Consider the following 8,789-nt stretch of genomic DNA (forward strand, 5'->3'; position numbering starts at 1 on the left):
ACTGGAAATTCATATAAACCGGATGGGGGTTGACTGAGAGAACAAATATAACAAATATTAGAATGTGTGTTTTTTACATTGTAAATACACTTAATAGTTTCCCTCAATGCCACGGGACCATAGCTTCAATGTTAAAGGAGGCTAATTACCCAGTATCTCCCACACTCCAGGGAGGAGGGGTCATTCAGAGGACAGGCATGCAGAGCATTCCTACAGCCTGCTGGCCCCCAATACCCAGCCCAGGCAGCCTCACTCCCTCTCCCTTTACAGTATCTCTCATTCTCTCTCGAAGTTTCAAGTTTCCCCTTATTTTACCAGGTAAATTGACTGAGAACATATTGTCTTTTACAGTAACAACTGGGCTCCCGAGTGGCGCAGCAGTCTAAGGCACTGCATCTCAGCGCAAATGGTGTCACTACAGTCCCTGGTTTGAATCCAGGCTGTAAGACATCCGGCTGTGATTGGGATTCACATAGGGCGGCGCACAATTGGCATAGTGTCCTCCGCGTTTGGCCGGGGTAGGCCATCGTTGTAAATAAGAATTTGTTCTTAACTGACTTGACCAGTTAAATAAAGGTTCAATTGAAAAGAGAAAAAAAGCTGGAGAAGAGTTACAGTGGGAGGAGAGGGGATGAATTAGCTAATTGGAAGCTGGGGATGGTTGTGTGGCCATGTTGGTATGAGGACCAGATTGGGAATTTAGCCAGGACACCGGGGTTAACACCACAATTCTTACAATAAGTGCCATGGGATCTGTAGTGACAACAGAGAGTCGGGACACCCGTTCTACATTTGCTACATGCTTAGTCATGTGGACAAGTATCCTGCCTATATTGTATTGTGTTTTGGAGAAAATGGGGGAGAAAATGGTTACTGTTTAACCAAGGTAAATAAAAGCAATTTTTCTCAGTTCCACGCAATGAGCAGTTACTGCCTTTTTGCTTTGTAGGGCAGAAAACATCTATAATTGTTATTATCTACTTAGACCAGAAGTAAGAGGGCCCCTACTGGACCTCCAACACCACTTCCAGCAGCATCTCTCATCCAGAGACAGACTCAGGACCGAACCTGCTTAGCTTCAGAGACCAGCAGTGGGATGCGGGCTGGTATGCTGCTGGTATGTACTCCCTCGCTTTCCATGATACATCCCCGTTCACTCTCTTCCTCTGTAAAAATGTTTCAGCGCCACCATACCACGGACATGGTACAGGACCTGCTGTCTGTCTGTTGGTCTGGTGGTCATTCAGTCTACCTGTCGGTCTGTGTCTGCGTCTGCCTGCCTGTTCATCTATTCATCACTTTATATTTTAAAATGCCGTATGTTTCTGTGGCATGTTACCTTCCAATGGATGAGCGTAAAAAAATAAAAATAGCATTCCTTTCTACCAAGATAAGCACTCTCTTCCCACGCATGTGAAATAGCTGTGAAATTTCATCTCAAAGGAGTGCAGTAGTGCCGATTACTAGCAAATCTGCACTGATTAGATAAGGATGCCCTAATATGGGAAGCAGCTTTCCCAACTTTAAGACCATAGTAAGATTGTCACAATGCACCCTCCCACATTGCTACTCAGATCCCAGTGAAACATTGATACCACAGTAAATTTATTTGTGATGAATCATTTATTATTAGTGAATAAATATGGTCCTGTATATGAACTGTGCCTGTCCTCTTTCTCTTCCCACATTATCCAATACATCTGTTCCAATTAGCCACATAAACTACATCATCAATGAACTCAACTCAGCAAAAAAATAAACGTTCTCTCACTGTCAACTGTGTTTATTTTCAGCAAACGTAATATGTGTAAATATTTGTATGAACATAACAAGATTCAACAACTGAGACATAAATTGAACAAGTTTCACAGACATGTGACTAACAGAAATGGGAATAATGTGTCCCTGAACAAAAGGGGGGTCAAAATCAAAAGTAACAGTCGGTATCTGGTGTGGCCACCAGCTGCATTAAGTACTGCAGTGCATCTCCTCCTCATGGACTGCATCAGATTTGCCAATTCTTGCTGTGAGATGTTACCCCACTCTTCCACCAAGGCAAGTTCCCAGACATTTCTGGGGGGAATGGCCCTAGCCCTCACCCTCCGATCCAACAGGTCCCAGACGTGCTCAATGGGATTGAGATTCGGGCTCTTCGCTGGCCATGGCAGAACACTGACATTGCTGTCTTGCAGGAAATCACGCACAGAACAAGCAGTATGGTTGGTGGCATTGTCATGCTGGAGGGTCATGTCAGGATGAGCCTGCAGGAAGGGTACCACATGAGGGAGGAGGATGTCTTCCCCGTAACGCACAGCGTTGAGATCGCCTGCAATGACAACAAGCTCAGTCCGATGATGCTGTGACACACCGCCCCAGACCATGACGGATCCTCCACCTCCAAATGTATCCCGCTCCAGAGTACAGGCCTTGGTGTAACGCTCATTCCTTCGATGATAAACGTGAATCCGGCCATCACCTCTGGTGAGACAAAACCGCGACTTATCAGTGAAGAGCACTTTTTGACTGTCCTGTCTGGTCCAGCGATGGTGGATTTGTGCCCATAGGTGACGTTGTTGCCATTGATGTCTTACAACAGGCCTACAAACCTTCAGTCCAGCCTCTCTCAGCCTATTGAGGACAGTCTGAGCACTGATGGAGGGATTGTGCATTCCTGGTGCAACTCGGGCAGTTGTTGTTGCCATCCTGTAACTGTCCCGCAGGTGATGTTCGGATGTACCGATCCTGTGCAGGTGCTGTTACACGTGGTCTGCCACTGCGAGGACGATCAGCTGCCCATCCTGTCTCCCTGTAGTGCTGTCTTAGGCATCTCACAGTACGGACATGGCAATTTATTGCCCTGGCCACATCTACATTACTCATGCCTCCTTGCAGCATGCCTAAGGCACGTTCACGCAGAAGACCAGGGACCCTGGGCATCTTTTTAAAAATGTTTTTCAGAGTCAGTAGAAAGGCCTCTTTAGTGTCCGAAGTTTACATAACTGTGACCTTAATTGCCTACCGTCTGTAAACTGTTAGAGTCTTAACGACTGTTCCACAGGTGCATGTTCATTAATTGTTTATGGTTCATTGAACAAACATGGGAAACTGTCTTTAAACCCTTTACAATGAAGATCTGTAAAGTTATTTAGATTTTTACGAATTACCTTTGAAAGACAGTGTCCTGAAAAGGGGACATTTATTTTTTTGCTGAGTTTAGTATGATTGACTAAATATTGGCATGTTATTTGCTGTTCAACATCAGACTACATTACACCCAACCCATTCCAAACCCTGGGGAATATCCTTATAGTTTAGTTCTGGAAGGAATGACACTCTTCTCCTCACCCTTAAAAAGGCAAGAATTGGAAAAGAGATACGATGAGTAAAGGCAACATTTTCTTTAATATTAGCGTTGCTTTTTAGCTGTTTACAGCCTGTTGTTAGCCCTCACTCAGCTCATCACATCTTTAAAGAGTTATTTATTGGAGTTATATATCTTTTATACGGGCTGTTACACAAGCAGAAACAGGATGAGAGGGACAAAGTGGCTTTAAAGCTGCCGACGTTCAATCAAACCCTTTTTAAAGGGGTGTTTGATTTTCTAAAGGGAAAGTGTCAGGCCTATTAAGAAGCGAACAAAGGAAAACCATCTTCTTGATTGATGTATGGTTGCCATGGTTATTCAAAATGGGGCATATGTGGCCAATGGGGATTGAGGACATCCACACTGTCTCTGTTTTGGGACCATAACCCTAATCTATATGGAATTAAGACTGTAAGAGGACATTCATCTGCACTTGTCCCATATTTGTAAAAGACACAGTAAAATTCAGTCAGATGTAGGATCTAAATTTGACCAGTATTGCCACAGCAAAACAATCCTGCAGCAACAGGATTTAAACATTTAGTCCATAATGTTGGTTGATAGGGTGGTTAGGCTATTAGCTACCTGAAAAGTGCAATACTGTTAATATAACCGTGTGGTAGTGCAGGTTCAGTGAATTTATGTAAATCATGAAGCCCAAGAAAAAGAGTGATCAAATTAAGATCCTACACCAGTACATAGATGAGTTGCATGGATTATAGCACGGGTCATGTGACACAGAGCAGAGTATTCTAAGGATGTTTACAAAGTGTGTCTGGCACAATTGTTTCATTGAAAATGGCTAAATTGTATTATCATTGTTCAACAATGTAATGAACCAAAAACATTTAAAAATATATATATATAAATAACTCAAAATGCTGAGTATCTTCAAAGCAGCTGTACAAACTACATAATTGCATAAACAAATTATTAAATGCAAACAGAACACAAGTTAACAACAATTTGCAGATTACACTGAGAAACCACTGCGCACATCAATTTAATAATTTCAATTTTGTCACCAAACCTCTGCACACATTTATCTTGTTTTATGCATACAATGAGATAAACATTATACTCTTACTGTAAAATGAACAATAAAATGAAATGACTTAAATGACACACTAGGACATTCCATCCCAACCACAATATAATAATAATAATATATGCCATTTAGCAGACGCTTTTATCCAAAGCGACTTACAGTCATTTTGTCCCAATAAAATGTATCATTTCCATAGTGGAAACCATTCCACAGTTGCTGTTGATTTCACGGAACCGTTTGTGTCTGGCTCTTACCATCATAGCAGACAAAGGATTTTCGATCACTACAGGGCACATCATTCCAGTCTCTGCTATCCCCATTTTCCTCTCTGTCGTTACACAGTGCTGATCGCTATGCTTATTATTCGGTTGACCGGTCCATCAGTTTTGAAACCCTGTATCTTTCTCATCAGTGCTATTAGCCAATGGCCATGTCCAGTTGGTAATGTTATCATACAGTCCTATCCAGGCCAAGTCAGTATAATCAGCCGTAATGTCATTCGGTGGAGTCATATCCTCCATGTTTGACTATGGTGGCCAGGTCAATATACTTCTCTCTGCAGTAGCTCTGTGCTCAGGCCCAGGTCATGGGCAAGTTCACATAGTAATAGTCATAGGGAAGGCATGTGCTGGGATGAATCCTGAAAAGGGAGAACTTGTTTGTGATGTATGTTTTCCTGTAGAAAAGCTGCAAACCACAGGAGGGAGGACATCTCATTACAATGACTGGAATGGAGTGAATGGAATGGTATAAAACACATGGAAACCATTTGTTTGATGAGTTGATACCATTCCATAAATTCCATTCCAGCCATTACTTTGAGTCCGTCCTCCCCAATTAAGGTGCAACCAACCTCCTGTGTAGCAATAAATTAGGGTTCTTCAAGGGTTTTTTGGGAACAGTTGATGGTTCTGTGTGGAACCATACTGACTCAAATAACCCTTTGAGCCCTTCAATGGTTATTTGCTTTTCAGAAAAGGGTTATTTCCTCTTTTAGTGATAATTAAAATGTAGAAGCGTCTCATTCAAATATTTTGGAGCGTGGTTTGTTCACAGCTCTTTTTGTGCAATCGTGAGTGAGCGTCATTCCAGTTGATCCAATCTGTTGTTTTATGCTAGTACGTGTTATTTATGGCTATGTCCAGTGACGGTGTCCTGTGAAAGACTCACGTATGGCCGTGTGTCAATTGAGAACGATTGACTAAGCCAGTAGTTCTCAATTCTCTCCTCAGGGACCCGCAGCCTTTCCAGAGCTAGCACACCTGGTTCAACTTGTTAATTAACACAATATTAAAACCTACAGAATTTTTACAATATAATATGACTATTAAACTAGAATAAAAAACCCTATATGGTTCTACAAAGAACCTTTGAATTTGAGATTGGTTCTATAAAGAACCATTCTCCAAAAAGGTTATAGAAATAACCATTAAAAAGGGGTTCTATATAGCCCCAAAATGGGTTAGAACCATAGCGGAACCCTTTTTTGGTGATATATAGAACCTTTTTTTAATGTTTCTTTATTGAACCATATGAAATGGTTCTTTATAGCACCATACAGGTTCCATTGAGGATCTGATGAGCATGGTACTTTATAAAACCTTTAAAAAAATCCATATAGAACCAAAAAGTGTTCCGCTGTGGTTACAAGCCAAAGAACTCTTCTTAGGCACATTATGGATCCATTTGTTTTTAGTGTGTAGAAGGTGAGGTGGGGTTATTGCAGGTCACATCAGGTCAGGGGTAGTCTCGTCCACCAGCCAGCTCTAGCAATTAGCCTGGGGACATGGTTCAGTTCAGTTATTCGGACATGCAGTAGCTACATTTCCTGGGGTCTACATAAAACTTACAAATACATGAAAAAGTACAGAACTGTTATAAACAAGAACAGCATAAGATATAAAAAATTTAAGACACCAAGAGACAACAAAAAATATTATTTACACACTATTCATATACACATATTTATATTCTTATATACAATACAGTTCAATTAGATCTTTAAAAAGAGGAGAGCTTCTGTCATACAATAGTTTTTTTTAATCAGATGTTTTGCTTTTTGCAGTAGCCTCTGGTTGCAGAGCATTCCATGATGACATGACTCTATACTGAACTGAGCGAGGCATTAAATCTGTTTTCGGTTTGGGTACCGGTCAGGTGAGGTGAGGAATGAGGATGGGTGGGGTGTATTATGGAAAAGCGTTCTTCGAAGAGTTCTTAGCAAAGTTCTTAGAAGAGTTAGAATTCTATATAGTGCCAAATAAGGGTTATTTGGCTTGCAACCATAGCAGATGTAGTACTGTGTGTTTCCCAGAGTCTATTCTCAACCATTAGTGGTCTAGAATTTGGTAGGCCTTCACACTCAAACTCACACTCAAACTCACACACTCACACTCAAACTTTAACGCTAAAAATTATATGGCGTCCCTCAGCATTTGCCTTTTGTTTGATCAGACAGTTTTTGTTTAATCTTTATTTTATTAGGCGGGTCAATTAAGTACACATTCATACTTACAATGACAGCCTGAATGACGGTGTGTGTGTGTGGGGAGGGCACAATCCCTGATAATACTATGTGTAAAACAATTATCTGAGCATGCTGAAATGAAATGTGTTATTCTAGGACAGAATTGATGCTCATTGTGCCAGAGTCTGGCCCCCTAGACCACATATACCCCTGGCGATGTGTGTATGAATCCCATCTCAGCCCTTCCTGTCTCGCTAATACATTCTAACTATCACTGTCCATGCAACTATACAAATATTCAATATTTAAAGCTAATTGATGCTCATTGTTGCTTCTTCAGGGCATTTTAATGCAGTCTTACATCCATTCAAATACATGCTATAACTTATTCATAAGTCAGAATTTTGTTGAATTGAGTGTACTTTGTACTTACCTTACACTCACGCAGCATCCGTTACACTGGCTGGTGTGATATATATTTTACCTTTATTTAAGTAGGCAAGTCAGTTAAGAACAAATTCTTATTTTCAATGACAGCCTAGGAACAGTGGGTTAACTGCCTTGTTCAGGGGCAGAATGAGAGATTTTTACCTTGTCAGCTCTGGGATTCAATCTTGCAACCTTTCAGTTACTAGTTGCTCTAACCACTAGACTACCTGTATAAACCGGCTACAAAGACTCCACTTCTGTCAGTCTCTGGGCAGTTCTTCTGCTGTTGTTTTTGGACATTGTACTTTGTACTACAAAAAAAAATCCAAATTATTCTTCTGAAATAAACATGTGTACATTTCTATGCTACTGTATTTGATATCATTTTCCAACATGGAAATAGTGGTACGACATAAAAATGTGGACAGCACGCCCTTGTGGAGGAACCTAGTCACTGCATTCCAGGTCCACATTGTGGTTTCAGAGTTGAGTGGTCACTTTAAGTGAGGGTTGTGAAACTCATTCTATGGAGGGCCTAGTGTCTACAGGTTTTTGGTTCTTCCTTTCAATTAAGCCCTAGACAACCAGATGTGTGGCGTTCCTTACTAATTAGTGACCTTAATTCATCAACCAAGGGCTCCCAAGTGGTACTGCATTGTCACGCCCTGGTCGAAGTAATGTATGTTTGTCTTCATTGGTCAGGCCAGAGTGTGACATGGGTTATTGTGGTGCGTTTTTGTCATGGGGTTTTTGTGGGGTGTCTAGCATAGTCTATGGCTGCCTGAGGCGGTTCTCAATCAGTCAGGTAATTATCGTTGTCTCTGATTGGGAACCATATTTAGGCAGCCATATTCTTTGAAGATTTCGTGGGTGATTGTTCCTGTCTCTGTGTTAGTTGTCACCAGATAGGCTGTACAGGTTTTCACATTCCGTTTGTTGTTTTTGTATTGTTCGTGTTTTTCTTCATTAAAGATGTATCGAACTAACCACGCTGCATTTTGGTCCGACTCTCCTTCAACGGAAGAAAACCGTAACATGCATCTCGGTGCAAGAGGCAACACTACAGTCCCTGGTTTGAATCCAGGCTGAAACACATCTGGCTGTGATTTGGAGCACAATTGATTGGGTGCACATTTGGCCCAGTGTCATCTGAGTTAGGCTGTCATTGTAAATAATAATTTGTTCTTAACTGACTTGCCAAGTTAAATAAAGGTCCTTTTTTTAAATACAAGGGAGAAGCGAAAACCCGCAGACACTCGGCTTTCCTTGGAATGAGTTTGACACCTGTGCTTTAGACCAATAAATTGAACCTGATTTGTAATATGGAAAATCACTATACAATAACAGTACCCCTACAAATGATATCACAACGTAACTAACCACATACCTACAGTTCTTAATGCTTTACCCCTCATAGATGCTCATCTTAGATCACCAAACCAGTTCAAACATATTGCACACAAAGAACTCAACACCGTAAA

Source organism: Oncorhynchus keta, chromosome 34 (genome assembly GCF_023373465.1).
Source record: "Oncorhynchus keta strain PuntledgeMale-10-30-2019 chromosome 34, Oket_V2, whole genome shotgun sequence".
In the NCBI taxonomy this organism is placed as follows: Eukaryota; Metazoa; Chordata; class Actinopteri; order Salmoniformes; family Salmonidae; genus Oncorhynchus; species Oncorhynchus keta.